The sequence below is a fragment of the Canis lupus genome, chromosome 32 (assembly GCF_048164855.1).
Source record: "Canis lupus baileyi chromosome 32, mCanLup2.hap1, whole genome shotgun sequence".
NCBI lineage: Eukaryota > Metazoa > Chordata > Mammalia > Carnivora > Canidae > Canis > Canis lupus.
In genome coordinates this window covers 43535424-43554721 of record NC_132869.1, presented here as the reverse complement: position 1 = coordinate 43554721, position 19298 = coordinate 43535424, and the positions used below count along the sequence as shown (strand labels likewise).

General features: G+C 36.2%; 1 long non-coding RNA gene and 1 pseudogene across 1 annotated transcript in view; both read right to left on the bottom strand.

Annotated features, from left to right (window-relative positions):
• The window catches only part of LOC140623370 (uncharacterized), a 64168-nt gene that overhangs the window by 16077 nt on the left and 28793 nt on the right, over positions 1 to 19298 (bottom strand). The window lies entirely within an intron of this gene.
• Positions 4374 to 13296, bottom strand: LOC140622564 (ATP synthase F(0) complex subunit C2, mitochondrial pseudogene; annotated as a pseudogene).

Genomic DNA, 19298 nt, shown 5'->3' with positions numbered 1-19298 from the left:
TCCAATTTCATGAAGCCTTCTCGCATGATTGCTTCTCAGAGTTTTATAGTTTTTTATCCAAGTAAGAGTCCAACTTCACTCCCTTTGCACGTGGATATTCACTTTTCTCAGCACCATTTGTTGAAAAGCTGACTGGCTTTTTAAAAACAACTTCACTGAGGTATAATTTAGATCTCATAAATTCACCTTTTTAAAGTATATAATTCAGGGATCTCATAAATTCACCTTTTTAAAGTATATAATTCAGGAACCTGGACGGCTCAGTTGGTTAAGCAGCTGACTCTTGGTTACGGTTCAGGTCATGATCTCAGGCTTGTGAGACTGAGCCCCAGGTCGGGCTCCACACTCAGCAGGGAGTCTTGCTTGAGAATTCTCCGTCTCCTCCTGCCCCTCCTCCTGCTCATGTACTCTCTCTCTAAAATAAATCTCTTTTTTTTAAAAGTATACAATTCAACAAATTTTAATAATTTGCGATTGTGCAACCATCACCACAATCCACTTGTAGTAGAATACTATCTCCAGTCCACTTGCAGTCACTCCCCATTCTGACCTCCTACCCTGGGCAGCCACTTGCATAGTACTTCCAGGTTCATCCATGTTGTAGCATCTATTGTAACATCATGAATGTAAGCATCAGGGGCACCTGGGTGGCTCAATCAGTTAAGCATCTGCCTTCGGCTCAGGTCATGATCTCGGAGTCCTGGGATCGAGTCCCCCATGAGGCTCCTTGCTGTGTGGGGAGCCTGCCTCTCCCTCTCCCCCTGCCTGCTGTTCCCCCTGCTTATGCTCTCTCTCTGTCAAATAAATAAATAAAATCCAAAAAAATGTAAACACACCAACTTATGGTCTTTTGCATCACTTAGTATAATAAAGGTTTATCCATGTTATAGCATGTACCAGTACTTTGTTCATTTTCATAGCTGAACAGTATTCCATTTTACGGATATACTGTATTTTATATATCTACTAAGTAATTGATGGACATTTGGGTTATTTCTACTTTTTATGAATAATGCCACTATGATAATTCATATTCAAGTTTTTGGGTGGCATATGTTTTCATGTATTTAGAGTAGTTCATTTACTAGAGAAGGGATTGCTGGGTGATATGATAAATTTATGTATTAACCCTTTAAGAAACTGCCAAAAGTCTTTCAAAATGGCTACAGTTTTTAATTCCCATCAGCTTTGTAGTCCAGTTTTCCCACATCCTCACCATTAGTTGTTAACATTTTTAAAATTATAGCAGTGTTAATAATAATTTCCATCTCCCTGACTAATTATGTTAAGTATCTTTTTGTATGCTTATAAGCCATTTGCATATTTTCTTTGGAAAAATGTAAATTCAAATGTATTGCTCAAATCTTAATTGGGTGACTCTTGTTGAGTTGAAAGAATTCTTTATATACTCTGGAGTCTTTTATTATATATATGATTTGTGAGTACTTTCTCCTAGTTAGTGGCTTGTCTTTTTATATTTATAATGGTGTGTTTTGAAGCAGTAGATGAAGTCCAATTTATGGTCCAGTGATAAAGTCCAATTTTTTTGATCAATTGTGCTTTTCACACATAAGCTAAAACTTTTTGCTCAATCTAATGTCACAAAGACTTTCTAAGTTTTCCTCTATGAATTGTCTTCTAAGCTTTCTTTTATAGAGTTTTCTAGTTTTTAGCTCTTACATTTATATACATTTTGAGTTATTTTCTGTGTTTAGTAAGGATCTAAATTCATCTTTTTACATGTTGCTATCCAACTGTCCCAGCATAATTTGTTGAAAAGACTATCCTTTCTATACTGAACTGCCTTGGTTCTTTTGTCAAAAATCGAGTCTATTTCTAGATCCATTTGTTTATCTTCATGCCAACAGCACAGTGTCTTGATTGTACATTTGTAATATGATGTAGTAAAACAATATGAAGCATCCCCATTTTTTTTCAAAATTGCTTTTGCTATTCTAGATCCTTTGCATTTCCATAGGAATTTTATAGTTTGTCAATTTCTACAAACACACACTTGCCAGGACTTTGTTTGGTATAATATTGCATCTTTAGGTCAATTTTGAGAACTAACATCTTAACAATATTGAGTTTTACAAAATCATGAACACAGTCTATCACTACATTTATTTAGCTCTTGCTTTCATTTCTATCAGCAATATTTTAGTTTTCAGTACATAGACTTTTCACATCTTTTGGCAAATATTTTTTCTGTCCTTTCCTGTCTCTTATCTCCTCAGCAGCTCTAATTACCTCTACATTATACCACCTAAAGTTGTTGCATAGTATCACATGACATTCTTTTCACTAAAAATTTTTTAATAGTTTCTATTACTGTATATTCAAGTTTACCAATATTTTCTTTTATAATGTGTAATCTGATGTTAATACCATTTACTGTTTTCATCTCATACACTTATTTTCATCTCTGGAAGTACAATTTAATTTTTCTAAATATATATCTTCCGTATTCCTACTAAACTTTTGAATACATGGTATACATTTATAATAACTATTTAATGTGCCTGCCTGCTAATTCTAAGATTTGTAATAATTCTGGATCAATTTCAGTTTATTAATTTTTCTTATTTTAAACACATTTCCTGCTTCTTTTCAGGTTGCTCATTTTCTTTTTAAGTTATCCTTTACTGCATTAGATTTATTTTTAATAAAAATTCATATATTTAAGGTACACAGCATGTTTTAATAGTACATATATATAGGAAAGTGATTTACTAAAGTCAAGCTAATTAATACATCCATCTTTTCACATAGTTACCATTTTATTTCTTTGTGGTGATACCATCTGAAATCTACACCTTAGCAAATTCCAATGTAGAATACAGCATTATTAACCATACTCATCAGACTTGTACATTAGATTTCTCCACTTATTTAGCCTACGACTGCAACCTTTTACCCTTTGATCAACATCTCCCTATTTCCCCAACCTCCTCACTCCTGGTAATTACTATTCTACTCTCTGCTTGTATGCAACTTTTTTGTATATTTTACATGCTAGTGAGATCACGTACTATTATTTTTCTTTCTGGCTGCTTATTTCATTTAGCACGGCTCCAGGTCTATCTAAGTTGTCATAAATGGCAGGAACTTCTTTATTAAAGGCTGAATAATGTTCAGCTGCTATTTCTTTATCCATTCATCTGTTAATGGAATATTAGGGTTTTTTTAATATCTTGATTATTGTGAATAATGCAATAAACACAGGAGCGCAGCCATCCTGACATACTTATTTCATTTCCTTTTGGATATATATCCAGAAGAATTGCTGCATTACACAAAAATTCTATTTTTAATTTTTTGGGGAGGCTCCAAAATGTTTTCCATAATGATGGAGCCAAGTTATATTCCCACTAGCAGTGTACAAGGGTGCCTTTTTCTCCACATTCTCAACAACACATTATCTTTTTATAATAGCCACCCCCGGGATCCCTGGGTGGCGCAGCAGTTTGGCGTCTGCCTTTGGCCCAGGGCGTGATCCTGGAGACCCAGGATCGAATCCCACATCAGGCTCCCGGTGCATGGGGCCTGCTTCTCCCTCTGCCTATGTCTCTGCCTCTCTCTCTCTCTCTCTGTGACTATCATAAAAAAAAAAAAAAAATAGCCACCCTCACAGGTATGATATCTCACTATGGTCTTGATTTGCAGTTCCCTGAAGATTAGTAATGTTGAGCATCTTTCATATACCTGTCAGCCATCTGTATGTCTTCTTTAAAAAAAATATCTATTCAGGTTCTTTGCACCTCTCCCCCTCCGTTTTTTGGGGTCACGTTTACAAAGGGAAAAAATCTAGTTTAGATTAAGTCTGGAAGATTTTTTGGTTTTTTTTTGTCTCCTACATGGGCTCTGTATTAAGATGCAATTAGTTCTATGACACTCAGTAAGGAGAGAGAGGAATCATATTTAAGCCTCTTAAAACAGGGCAGTCTGGGTGGCTCAGCGGTTTAGCACTGCCTTCAGCCCAGGGCCTGATCCTGGAGACCCGTGATCGAGTCCCGCGTCGGGGTCCCTGCATGGAGCCTGATTTTCCCTCTGCCTGTGTCTCTGCCTCTCTCTGTGTGTCTCTCATGAATAAATAAATAAAATCTTTAAAATAAAGAAAAAGTTCTTAAAACAAAACACCTGTAATTAACTCATAAGAAATCCTACATTTAAAATCCTATGTATGAAAAAAAAATTTAAAAAAAATCCTATGTATGACTATTTCATAAACAACTATTCTTTCTTAAGAATATAGTACTTGTTTTCCCTAAGCCAACCACCTTCACCACATGGTCTCAGGAGGAATAGGAAAAGGACCATGCAGGGTAGATAAACCACAGGAAAAAGTCCTATAGGAGGTGGGGATGGCTCCTTCACATGGTGAAGAGGATGAGAAAGGCGACCATTAAGCAAAAGAACTCCATGGCCTCCAAGAGGACAAAAGCCCAGAATGGAGTAGGAGATGAGCTGTTGCTTCAGAGAAGGGTTCCTGGTATAACCAAACACAACTAAACCCAGTCCCAATTCTAGCCCCAGAGCTAGTCATTCCTACCGTGGCAGCCTCAACCCCAATGAACTTGGCTGCTGTGTCAATGTCCCATGAAATGGTGCTTGTTTGGAAACTGCTCCAAGGTATAAGTGAGGTCAGGGGACACAGGGCAGCCTAGATGCTGAAGTTCTCATCTGTCAGTGTCTCTTGAAGTTTTAGCACCACTAACGACAGTGATTGGCTCACCAGCTGAGAAGTGCTCCTGACCGAGAAGAGAATGGAGACAAACTTTGTGAGGTGTACATTTTCAGGAGATGAGGGGCTGTGGCAGGAGAGCTGCTCCTGTGCAGAGAAGACTGAGAGATACAAATAGTTATTTTAATATTTCTTTATCTAGAAAAATAGTGACAAAATAGCATTCCACGTACATTTTCCTCAGAAATAGGGAAGAGCTAAGCATGTTGAAGGACCCCATTTTTGAATTAGATTAGTTGGTTTTTTGCTATTGAGTTGTAGAACTTCCTTATATACACATTGGGGTTCAACCCCTTATCAGATATATGGTTTGCAAATGTTTTCTCCCACCTCTTACATTGTATTCTAATATTGTTGATTGTTTCATTTTTTGTGCAGAAATTTTTAAATCTGATGTATCACCCCAATGATCTTCTATATAGGAAACCCAAAAAGTTCTACCAAAAAATTGCTAGAACTGATACACAAATTCAGTAAAGTCTCGGGATAAAAAATCAATATACAGAAATCTGTTGCATTTCTATACCATTAATGAAATGATGGGGTGCCTCAGTAACTCAGTTGAGCATGCAACTCTGGATTTTGGCTCAGATCATGATCTCAGGGTCATGAGATTGAGCCCCACATCATCAAGGAGTCTGCTTAGGATACTCTTTCTCTCCTTCTGCCCCTCCCCACCCCGACTCACAAGCTCCTTCTCTAAAAAAAAAAAAAATAGAAAGAAAGAAAGAAAGAAAGAAAGAAAGAAAGAAAGAAAGAAAGAAAGAAAAGAAAAGAAAGAGAAAAAGAAAAGGATAGGAAAGGTAGGAAAGGAAAGAAAAAGAAAAGAAGCAGAAAGAAAAATTAAGGAATCAACCCCATTTGCAATAACACAAAAAACAATAAGTCATCTAGGAATAAACCTAACCAAACAGGTGAAAGACCTGTACCCTGAAAACTATAAAGCACTGATGAAAGAAACTGAAGATGATACAAATAAATAGAAAGAGATTCCATGCTTATGAATCAGAAGATCAAATATTGTTAAAATATCTATACTACCCAAAGCAATTTACACATTAAATGAAATCCCCATCAAAATACCACCAGCATTTTTCACAGAGCTAGAAGAAACTATTCTAAAATTTGTATAGAACCAAAAAGACCTCAAATAGCCAAAGAAACCTTGAAAAACAAAAGCAAAGCGGTGGTATCACTATTCTGAACCACAACTTATATTACAAAACTGTAGTGATCAAAACAGTAGGTACCGGCACAAAAAAAAAAAAAAAAAGACACATAGATCAAGAGAACAGAATAGAAAACCCAGAAATAAACACACAACTATATGGTCAATTAATCTTTTACAGATCAGGAAAGACTATCCAATGGAGGAAAAAACCAGTCTTTTCAACAAATGGTGTTGGGAAACTGGACAGCATCATGTAAAAGAATGAAACTAGACCATTTTCTTACACCATACACAAAAATAAATTAAAAATAGATTAAAGACCTACATGTGAGACATGAAACCATCAAAATCTTAGTGGGGAACACAGGCAGTAACCTCTTTGACATCAACAATAGCAATTCATTACTAGATATGTCTCCTAAGACAAGGGAAACAAAAGCAAATATAAACTATTGGGACTTCATCAAAATAAAAAGCTTCTTCTACACAGCAAAGGACAGAATTAACAAAACTAAAAAGAAACCTACAGAATGGGAGAAGATATCTGCAAATGACATATGTGATAAAGGATTAATATCCAAAATACACAAAGAATTTATGAAACTCAACAGCCAAAAACCAAATAATCCAATTTTAGAAAGGGTAGATGACATGAATAGGTATTTTTCCACAGAAGACATGCAGATGCCCAGCAGTCACATGAGAAGACGCTCAACATCATTCACCATCAGGGAAATACAAACCAAAACTACAATGAGATATCACCCCACACCTGTCAGAATGGCTAAAATTAACAACACAAGGAAAAAACAGATGTTGGTGAGAATGTGGACAAAGGAAGTCCCTCCTGCACGGTTGGTAGGAATACAAACTGGTGCTGCCATTGTGGACTCCTCAAAAAGTTAAAAATAGGGGGCACCCGGATGGCTCAGTCAATTAAACATCTGACTCTTGATTTCAGCTCAGGTCATAACCTCAAGGTTTTGAGAATGTGTCTCATGTTGAGCTCCATACTGGGTGTGGAGCCTGCTTAGGATTCTCTCTGCCTCTCCTTCTGCCCCTCCCCCATCTCTAAAAAAAAAGTTTAAAATAGAACTACCCTACAATCCAGCAATTGCACTACTAGGTATTTTACCCAAAGAATACAAAGGCACTAATTCAAAGGGATTGGGATACATACATCCCAACGTTTATAGCAGCATTACCTAAAATTACCAAATTATGGAAACAGTTCAAGTGTCCATCAATTGATGAATAAGAAAGTGGTGTATGTATATATCATGGGATATTAGCCGTAAAAAAGAATCTTGTCATTTGCAACAATGTAGAAGGAGCCAGAAAGTATTATGCTAAGAGAATGAAGTCAGTCAGAGAAAGACAAATACCATATGATTTCACTCACATGTAGAATTTAAGAAACAAAACAAATGATTATAGAGGTAAGGGGGAGAGGCAAATCAAGAAACACACTCTTAACTACAGAGAACTGAGGGTCACCAGAGAGATGGGAGGTGGATGGCAGGATGGGTGAAATGGGTGATGGGGATTAGGAGGGCACGTGGGATGAGCACCGGGTATTGTATGTAAATGTTGAGTCACTATATTGTACACCTTAAACTAATAACACACTGCATGCTACCTAACTAACTAGAATTTGAATAAAGACTTTTTAAAAAATTCATTAACTATATGTGGTTGATTTACATTTGGGCTCTTAATTCTGTTCCATTGGTCTGTGTGTCTGTTTTAATTATAATATATTTGTAAAATAATTTAAAGGCAGGAAGTGTAATGCCTCCAACCTTCCTCTTCTCTCTCAAGAATGCTTTGGCTATTCAGGGTCTTTGTGGTTCCATACAAGTTTTTGAATTGTTTTTTTCTACTTTGGTGAAAAATGCCATTGAAGTTTTGATAGTAATTGCGTTAAATCTGTATATCACTTTCGGCAGTATGGACATTTTAATATTAATTCTTCCAATTCATGAACATGGGCTATCTTCCCATTTTTTTGCATCTCTGATTTCTTTCTTTTTTTTTTAATTTCTTTAATAAAGGTTTTATAGTTTTCAATGTATAGATCTTTGACCTCCTTGGTTTAAGATCATTTCTAAGTCATCACTTTGATGGTATATTATAAATAGGATAATTTTGATTTCCTTCTTTTTCAGATAGCTCACTGCTGGTGTAAAGAATTGCGACTTATTTCTATATGTTTTGTATCCTGAAACTTTACTGAAGCCATTTATTAGTTCTAACAATTTCTAATGGAGTATTTTATTTATGGTTTTTGCATATAGAATAATGTAATCTGCAAACAGAGATAATTTAACTTCTTCCTTTTTGATTGGATGCTGTTTTTTAAGAAATACCAGGTCTAGTTGCTCTTGTAGTACTTCCAGTCTGAGAATGAGATCTTTGCTTGGTATTGGCCAAGTACAAAAGACAAAAATTTCAGTTTTTTTCCCATTGATAATGAGACTACCTGTGGAATTTTCACAAATGGTCTTTATTGTGTTGAGGAAATTTCCTCTATGCCTATTTTGATGAGAGTTTTTATCACTAATGGACACTAACTTTGTCAACTAATTTTTCTGCATCTACCAAGATGATCATGTCGCTTTTATCTTTCATTCTGTTAATGTGCTATGTCATATTGATTGCATATGTTAAACCAACAGGTTGGTAATTTCTGATCGGATGCAAGGCAGTGAATTGTACCTGTTGCGTACTGGATTGTTTTTGTTGTTGTTGTTTGTTTGCCTTATTGAACTTTAATCCGGGATGCAGTTATTTGGAAACAAATTGACTCAGTTCTCACTTTTAAGGATTATTAGGCAGGACCAGAACAGTGTTTAATGTGGGCTAATTATTCCCCTCTACTGGGGAAACATTCCTCGGTACTCTACCTAATGCCTCATGAATAACTGGAGTTTTTGTTTTATTATTGGGAACAGACACTTTTCCCAGCCTTGTGTGAGTACTGGACACCTCTAATCCTTTCAGGTAATCCTGTACCAGGGGCACCTGGGTAGCTTAGTCGGTTAAGCATCTGCTCTCAACTCAGATCATGATCCTGGAGTCCTGGGATATGGCCTCAAATCAGGCTCCCTGCTCATCAAGGACTCTGCTTCTCCCTCTGTCCCTCATCTTGCTTGTGCTTCCATTATCTTTCAAATAAATAAATAATTTTTTAAAAATGTAATTCTGACCCTAACCTCAAGTACTCCCCTCCTATATATGTGTTAATACTCAACTGAATACTTGAACTGAGGATTTCTGGAATTCTCTCTGTGCAGCTATTTTGTCCGGCACTCTGTTCACAGACCATAGTCTCTTCAATCTTTCTAGACTCAGTTTTATCTTCTCAACTCAGGGAGTCTACCAAGCTCAGCCTGGGTTCCCCCACCCTGGGCCACAGCCTGTAAACTCTTTCAAGGCAATAATCTGAAGTAATCACTGGATCACCTCTTCTGTTTCCCATCTCTCAAGAATCATGATCCTTTGTTTCCTGATGTCCAAGGTCTTGAAAACCTGTGTATTATATCCATTCATGTATTAGATCCTTTATTAAAAATTTTTTTAAGTAGGAGATAAATCCAGTCCCTGTTACTCCATCTTGGCCAGAAGTAGAAGTCTCAAGATACTTTTCAGCCGTTAACTGGCCTCCAAGTTTCCCAAAGATTTTCCTATCCTTACAGGAAAAAAAAAAAAAAAAAAATCTTCCTCCTCTCTATATACGCCCACTTCACATTATTTCCGGAGAAATAATCCCTTGAATAGTGTACATTCAATGTACACTATATACATTGTACATTGTGTACAATGTACACTAATGTTCACATAGTGAACATTATAGCTAACAACATAATTTCACATACGAGATAACATGGTTTTCTCTGGGAAAAAAAAAAGATGACTTATGTCGCTAATAAGAAAACCATCTTAATGTCAAAATGCATACAAAATTTTCCTTGGGTCAACCTTTTGGGTAGCTCCAGATCCCCATATGTAACAACAACAACCTCATCCAGGACTTTAAAATGAACATTTTATTTTGAATTTGCTTATTGTGCTGGGCACCAGTGCTTGTCTCTACCAGGTTTATATCATACTGGACTGAATTGGCCCTCTGAATGTGGCCCTTCCTGACAGTAAAAAGGAAAGAAACACACAAATAAAAAGTAGGTAAGTGGAAAAGGAGAAAGAAATTTAAACTTGAATATTTAGAGGTTCATTTTCTTCTCCAGAACTACTTGAAATTGACAAGGCTGCCCTAAAACTGCCCCATTATTTAACAAATCCACCAAAGCAGGTAGGTATTTACAGGGACTTCAGATGCTGATGATGAACTTAGTTCTTTTCCTTGAAAATAAGAGAGCTCCTGTTACTAATGTAATGTTTTTGTAATGTTTTAATGTTTAAGGTAATGTTTTTACCCTTTTTAAAGAGGTTTTCATTATTAGTTAGGACCCTTGTGATGTGGGGTGGCTTTACTAACTATTCTATTAATGGCATTTAAAAACTCATTTTGTACCTTTTTAAAAGTTTTAGTTCATCAATCTTTTTGGTCACCTGGCCAGTGAATATAGTTATAATTGTATTCAGATGATTATGACAGTTTTTTTTTAAACTCCTTTTAATGTTAAACAAGCTTTGAGAATGCACACTCGTTCTCATTTTTTTCAATGTGTCAATGCCTAAAGTATTACCTTATATTAATGAAAATGAATTCAAAATCATTTGCCACAGCAAAATGAAATGTGTCTTCTAAAAATACTCTGGTTTCTCCTCATGAAAACACTATTGATTCTAGCCTAGATTTTGGCATAAGTGAGGTATCATTTTGGACTTCATTTAGAGATGGCACCAATTAGTCACTGAATTTCAAAAGGCCCACAGTTGAAGCAATCACAACCACTAATGGACCCAAAAACTATTGTAGTAAGTGGAGTTGGTTTCGTTCTCGAAAGCACCACATTTCTGACAAATACATCTCACTTGGTCAGTACACATGAGCCCAAATCTTAAGTGTAGATTCTATAAGCAATAAGCTACTCATTTTCAAATTAATTCCGTTCTTGGTTTTGTTAAGACTCATGTGTCTGCCCATATTATCATGTAAAAATGACTCTGCTTATGTTCTCATTCAAAAAAGGAAAATACACAATTTTAAACATACTGCAACTCTTCTGAAAATTATTCAAGGATGTCACTTTTTATAAAGAATGTTAAGGATGCTATTGTTTCTTGTTGATTAAACCTATATTCATTTACCAAAGGCTTTAAAATGAAAATGCTTAACTTTCATGATTAGCAAATAACTTATTTTTAAATAAAGCATACATAAAAGAATGAGAAACATATTTATGTACAGTTTAAAACTCAGAGACCCTTATGCACACGGCAGAGGATCAGAAATAGACCACTAACGTATCCCAAATGCCCCATTCCCTGTCTTCTCTAATTGCGTCCTTTTCTCTCCCACCAGAGGTAACCACCATTCTGTTATTGTGTTCATTGGTCTCTCCCTTTTCTTTATACTTTTATGACCCTCAACAGCACATTATTTTATCTAGTTTTAAATTTTATATGAATGGATTCTACTGTTAATGTGACTTACGTCTTTCACTTAAAATCATGTTTCTAAGATTCATCCAGGTCGATGTGTGTAACTGTAGTTCATTTCTGCCCTTATATTCTTGAATATGAACATAACTTACTGTTGATGTGTACATGGGTGATTTTCATCGTTTGCTATTATGAGCAGTTTTATAAAACCCTGGTACTCGTGTGTGAGGGTTTCTGTGAGGTATATACACAGAAGCAAAACTGCTGGGTTGTAGAGCATGCACCCGTTTAACCTTACAGGGTGTTTGCACACTGATTCAAAAGATTTCAAAACAGCTTCAAATTCTAAAATCTCACATTTTATATTACATGGTTTTTTTTTTTTTTTTTTTGTCTTTGGTTCTTTTACTTTTTGCCAATCTCCTGAGTGAGACTGTGTTTTTCATTGTGGGTTGAATCCACATTTTCCTAATAAGGTTGAGCATCTTATGTTTATTTAATAAAAGTTTCTGCTTCATCTTCTATAAACTTATTTTTCTCATTTGTCTACCAGTTTAACTTCTCTTTAATGACTTGTAGTTGCTGTTGATATATTCAACACATACACACACACACACACACACACACCCATATACACATCTATTTTCACACGCTACATTTTCTCCTACTTCATAGCTTCATTTTTTTTTCATAGCTTCATTTTTTTAACCACAAGTTTTCAATATTAATATAGTAAAATTTACTGGCCAGTTGTTTTACTATTTGTACTTCTTGAATTCTGTTTCAGAAATCTATTCTTACACCAATGGCACAAAGATATTTAAATGTTCTTGTGAGAGTTTTCGTTTCACATTTAGTCTTTTACCTGTACTAATTTTGAGGTATGCTTTGAGGTAAAGATCCAATTTTACTTTCTTCCATATGGATAAACAATAATGCCAACTTCATTTTTGAGAAGTCCATTATTACTGCACTGCTTTGCAATAACACCCGTGTTAATGTATCGAGTATCTATATGTGCTGCTTGCTGTAGGCTTTTGGTAGATACCCTTTCTTTCTTTCTAGTTGGATAAGAATTGAGAAGTTTTTTCTTTCTCAAGAGAAAGATTTTTCTCTTTTACTATATAAACTAGATAAAGTACCTTAGTTAATAATTTTATACCAACTTTGCATTCCTGTATTAATGTATTATAATCCTTGGAATAATTCCAAGATCATAATTTTTTAATACATTACTGAATTTGGTTTGCTAATTTTTAATCTAGGTTGAATGAATAAGGTTGGATCATAATTTTCTTGTTCATACTGTGATTGTTAATTTTAGGTATCCACTTGGCTGGATCCAGTGCCCAGATATTGGGTCAAATATTATTCTGGGGATCCCTGGGTGGCGCAGCGGTTTAGCGCCTGCCTTTGGCCCAGGGCGCGATCCTGGAGACCTGGGATCAAATCCCACGTCGGGCTCCCAGTGCATGGGGCCTGCTTCTCCCTCTGCCTGTGTCTCTGCCTCTCTCTCTCACTATCATAAATAAATAAAAATTAAAAAAATATTATTCTGGATGTTTCTATAAGAGTGTTTTTTGAACTAATTCTTAAATCAGTGGACTTTGAATAAAGCAGATTGCATTCTATGATGGGGTTGGACTTCATCCAGTCTACAGCCTTTTTTTTTTTTTTCCAGTCTACAGCCTTAAAAGAACAAAGACTGACCTCCCCTGAACAAGAAGAAATACTCACTGTTCCCTGAGTCTCCAGGCTGCCAGCCCACCTTGATGCCTATGGACATGTCTATCTCCACAATTGAACGAGCCATTTCCTTAAAATAAATCTCTCTCCACACACCCTATTAGTTATGTTTGTATGGAGAATGTTAATACACATAATATCATAGTTTACACTGTGTCCCCCAAAATTCATAAAGTGAAGCCCTAACTCCTCAGGTAACTATATTTGGGGACAGAGCTTTTAGAGAAGTAGCTAGGGTTAGATCAGATTAGACAAATGGGGCCCTATTCTGAAAGGAGTAGTATCTTATAAGAAGAGAAAAAGGGGCACCTGGCTGACTCACTTGGTAAATTTTGCAGCTCTTGATCTCAGGGTTGTAAGTGCAAGCCCACAAGCTGAGCATGGAGCCTACTTTTAAAAAAAGAGAGAGAGAGAGAGAGAGGAAGATACACAGATCTCCCTCTCTCTCTCTCTCTCTCTCTCTCTCTGCTTTCTTGAGAAGGTACGTGAGGACCTAAGTAGGCAGCTATCTATAAGCCGGAAAGAAAGGCCTTACCAGAAACAGCCCCTGCCAACAACTTGATCTTAGACAACCAGCATCCAAAACTATGAGAAAATACATTTCTGTTTAGTCCACCCAGTCTGTGCTGTTCTGATATGCCAGCCCCAGAACACGAGTGTGCCTGACTTCATAGGTTTTCAGTATCAAGTAATGCTAGTCTAAAAAAAGAATGAATGAGTTTTCCCTGTTCTTCTATCCTTTGTAGTAGCATGTTTGTTTGTTTTAGAGAATTCACCAGTAAGACTGTCTGGGTCTGGATCAGTGAGATTTTTAGATTTCAAACTCGATTTACTGAATGATGACAGGATATTTCAAGAATAAATATTTCTTTTTGAGCCAGTTTAGACAACTAGTTTTTTAGAGATTTTTGCATTTAATCTAAGATTTCAAACTTACCCGAATAAAGTTATACAAAATATTCTTGGTCTGTTGCACTTGAGTTAAATATTTTTCCATTCCTAATATTGTTCATTTGTGCCTTTTTTTTTCTTTTTAAATCCTTGATAGAAACTTGTCAATTTTTTTTAATTTTATTTTTTTATTTTTATTTTTTTTAAAGATTTATTTATTCATTCAGAGAGAGTGAAGAGAGAGGCAGAGACACAGACAGAGGGAGAAGCAGGCTCCATGCAGGAAGCCCAATGTGGGACTAGGTCCTGGGTCTCCAGGATCACACCCCAGGCTGCAGGCGGCGCTAAACCGCTGCGCCACCAGGGCTGCCCGAAATTTGTCAATTTTATTAATATTTTCAAGGAACCAGACTTTGGCTTTGTTGCTTCTCTCTATTATACTTAATTTCTAAATATGGTGGTCTTTCATAGTTATTTTTTGTCACTGACTTTTCTCTTAGTCACACTGAGAGAATGAGGTCTATATGTGATATAATTTTGAAACTTTGAAATTTGGTGAAAATTGCCGTATTGCCCAGCACAGAATAATTTTCATAAATATTCTGTATGAACTTATAAATAATTTTATAACTGCTAGGTATTATGTTTTAGAATAAGTCTGGATCATGGTGTTAATTATATTGTTAAAATCTTATGGTTTTAAAGAGAAAAAACAAAAACCATATGATCCTCTCAGTAGATGCAGAGAAAGCATTTGACAAAACACAGCATCCATTCCTGATCAAAACCTTTCAGAGTGTAGGGAAAGAGGGAACATTCCTCAGCATCTTAAAAGCAATCTATGAAAAGCCCACAGCAAATATCATTCTCAATGGGGAAGCACTGGGAGCCTTTCCCCTAAGATCAGGAACACGACAGGGATGTCCACGCTCACCACCGCTATTCAACATAGTCCTAGAAGTCCTGGCCTCAGCAATCAGGCAACAAACAGAAATAAAAGGCATTCACATTGGCAAAGAAGAAGTCAAACTCTCCCACTTTGCAGATGACATGATACTGTACATAGAAAACCCAAAGACTCCACCCCAAGATTGCTAGAACTCATACAGCAGTTCAGCAGTGTGGCAGGATACAAAATCAATGCCCAGAAATCAGTGGCATTTCTATACACTAACAATGAGACTGAAGAAAGAGAAATTAAAGGATCCATCCCACTTAGAATAGCACCCAAAAGCATAAGATACCTAGGAATAAACCGAACCAAAGAAGTAAAGGATCTATACCCTAAAAACTACAGAATACTCTTGAAAGAAATTGAGAAAGACACAAAGAGATGGAAAAACACTCCATGCTCATGGATTGGAAGAATTAATATTGTGAAAATGGCAATATTACCCAGGGCAATGTACACGTTCAATGCAATCCCTATCAAAATACCATGGACTTTCTTCAGAGAGTTAGAACAAATTATTTTAAGATTTGTGTGGAATCAGAAAAGACCCCGAATTGCCAGGGGAATATTGGAAAAGAAAACCAGAGCCGGGGGCATCACAATGCTGGATTTCAGGTTGTACTACAAAGCTGTGGTCAAGACAGTGTGGTCTTGGAACAAAACAGACACATAGATCAATGGAACACAATAGGGAATCCAGAAGTGGACCCTCAACTCTATGGTCAACTAATATTCGACAAAGCAGGAAAGACTATCCACTGGAGAAAGGACAGTCTCTTCAATTAATGGTGCTGGGAAAATTGGACAGCCACGTGCAGAAGAATGAAACTAGACCATTCTCTTACACCAGACACAGAGATACACTCAAAATGGATGAAAGATCTAAATGTGAGACCAGAATCCATCAAAATCCTAGAGGAGAACACAGGGAACACCCTTTCTGAACTTGGCCACAGCAACTCTTTGCAGGATACATCTAGGAAGGCGAGGGAAACAAAAGTAAAAATGAACTAATTTTGATGTAATCAAGATAAAAAGCCTCTGCACAGCAAAAGAAACAGTCATCAACCTACAGGATGGGAGAAGATATTTGCAAATGACACATCAGATAAAGGGCTAGTTTCCAAGATCTATAAAGAACTTATTCAACTCAACAGCAAAGAAACAAGCAATCCAATCACAAAATGGGCAAAAGACATGAACAGAAATCTCACAGAGGAAGACCTAGACATGGCCAACAAGCACATGAGAAAATGCTCCGCATCACTTGTCATCAGGGAAATATAAATCAAGACCACAATGAGATCCCACCTCACACCAGTGAGAAGGGGAAAATTAACAAGACTGGAAACAACAGATGTTGGAGAGGATGTGGAGCAAGGGGAACCCTCCTGCACTGTTGGTGGGAATGTGGACTGGTGCAGCCACTCTGGAAAACTGTGTGGAGGTTCCTCAAAGAGTTACAAATAGATCTGCCTTACGACCCAGCAATTGCACTGCTGGGATTTACCCCAAAGATACAGATGCAGTGAAACGCTGGGACACCTGCACCCCGATGTTTATAGCAGCAACGTCCACAATAGCCAAACTGTGGAAGGAGCCTGGGTGTCCATCGAAAGATGATGGATAGAGAAGATGTGGTCTATGGATACATGGAATATTCCTCAGCCGTTAGAAAGGACGAATACCCACCATTTGCTTCGACGTGGATGGAATTGGAGGGGATTATGCTGAGTGAAGTAAGTCAATCGGAGAAGGACAATTATATAGTTTCACTCATACGGGGAATATAAGAAATAGTGAAAGGGATTATAGGGGAAAGGAGGGGAACTGATTGTGAAAAATTAGAGAGGGAGACAAACAATGAGAGACACCTAACTCTGGGAATCGAACAAGGTTGCAGAAGGGGAAGTGGGGGGGGGTGGGGGTAACTGGGTGACAGGCACTGAGGGCACCTGATGAGATGAGTACTGGGTGTTATGCTATATGTTGGTAAGATGATTTTAAAATTTAAAAATGTAAAAAAAATTCTCTGTTAGTCATTCTTTTTCAAATTTACAGACATAGGTCTCAAGCGTTGAAGATCTAAGAGATATCTGGATTTCTGAATATTCCTAATTGTGTTCCTGGGGATAGGAGTGTTGGAAATTTAAATTCTAGCCCTAATTTTAGGATAAAATTCCCTCAGGACTTGACTGAAGTACCAAAAAATGTTCCCCCAAAAGTGATAGTTGTAATATTTCAAAATATCTTAGATGAGGTTAAGGTCTCAGTAACATGAGAATTCAGTAGAATTACAAAGATATTAAGTATAAAGTATAATTCGCACTGTTGTATTTTCAGTTTTTCTGCCCAATGTTAAAGCATATACATTTTAATAAGTGTATAAATTACTAAAAAAAAAAAGTGAGACAAGTCCATGTGATAGTCTTAATGAAAATGAGAGTCCTGGAAGTTGGATTTTACATTTTATATCTGTCTGGAGTTTTAAAGCCATAATAAAAATACTATATGTTGCAAAGAAAAGGTTTTACTTTTTTAATTTAAATTCAAGTACGTTAGCATATACTGTATTATTAGTTTCTGGGGTATAATTCAGTGATTCATCAGTTGCATATAACACCCGGTGGTCATTCCATCCAGTGCCCTCCTTAATGCCCATCACCCAGTTACCCCATCCCTCCCCCCTCCCCCCCAGCAACCATCAGTTTGTTTCCTGTGGTTAAGAGTCTCTCATGGTTTGCTTCTCTCTCTGTTTTTATCTTATTTTCTTTTTCTTTCCCTTCCCCTATGCTCCTCTCTTTTGTTTATTAGATTCCACATGAGTGAAATCGTATGGTACTGGTCTTTCTCTAACTTATTTCGGTCAGCATAATACCCTTTAGTTCTATCTATGTTGTTGCAAATGGCAAGATTTCATTCTTTGTGATGGCTGAATAATATTCCATTGTATATATGCAACAGGGTTTTACTTTTAATCCCTTTGATCAATATGGCTTTTTTCCCCCCAAATTGGATAACAGATCAAAATGAAACCCATCAATGCGAATTCAATTACTAACTTTGTTACTTGTTTTTGCTAGAAATATTATTAATGTAATAAATAAAAACATGGGAGATTTAAAAAGGGAGTATGTGGCAGTAAAAAGTTGTATTATGCGTAGTCCTGATTTTTGCATATCTACTAAATTGCTTGTGTATGCTAGACGGCTCTAAACTACCCACCCCTCAGTTTTCTCTGTGAAGTAGAAGTTAGTTACTTGGGCGAAAGCTATAATTGATATGAGTAAAAAGACTATAGTAGGAACAACTGTGACATAGAAATACAACTCTTTTGTTTTTCAAAGAAAAAAGTAATTTTGTCTGAAAGCAGCAATTTGCAACTTTCAGACTTTTTGGTTTCCAAACCAAAAGACTCTCAAACTAACTGAGGATTCTAGAGCCTCTGTTTACATGGGTTAGAATTATTGGCGTTTACTCTATTGGAAATTGAAATATAAATTTTTAAAAATACATACTTACTGATTGATTGAAGAAAAGATTAATAACCACACAGCATGTTAAAAATAACATCTTAATGATATTATAAAAATGATTTGAACTGGAAAAGCTCATGAGAAAGAACCAGGGATAACTAAAGTAAGGGTCGGTTTGGTCTAGAATATGAGAAAACATAATGAAGAACAAAACTTGCAAAATAATTTTATTTTGTCCATTTCAACTAAAGTGGTAAAGTATGGTTTCTCAGGCACCTTTGAAACTATATTAATCAAGTGCCCAAATCTCCTCTGGCAACTGTTTTGATTTTGCCTTTCCCAAACTAGACCCAAAATATAGAAAAAAAAATTTCAGATTATCTTTTACATTTAAAACTGTCTTTGACATTTCCCAGAGGACCCTGGAAAAAATCACACCTTTTTTCTTTTTTTTTTGTCTTTTACCTTATAGAAACAAAGATGACCGAAATAATTATAATACTGAAACATTGGGCAAAAATCTCCAGAATTTCCTGGAGATTTGTCAGTGTCTTTGCTGTCCATAATATGTTTTTAGTCTCAGGGCAAATATAGATCAAAACTCTTAACTGGAATTCATATAGATTCCAATAGAGAATTTTACCTTTATCCATTCTGACATTATTGGTTACAGAAATAAATTACCCATAACCACTAATTATCTATCATCTACATAGTTTTTGTTTTAATGTGATGCTTTTGAGAAGGCAA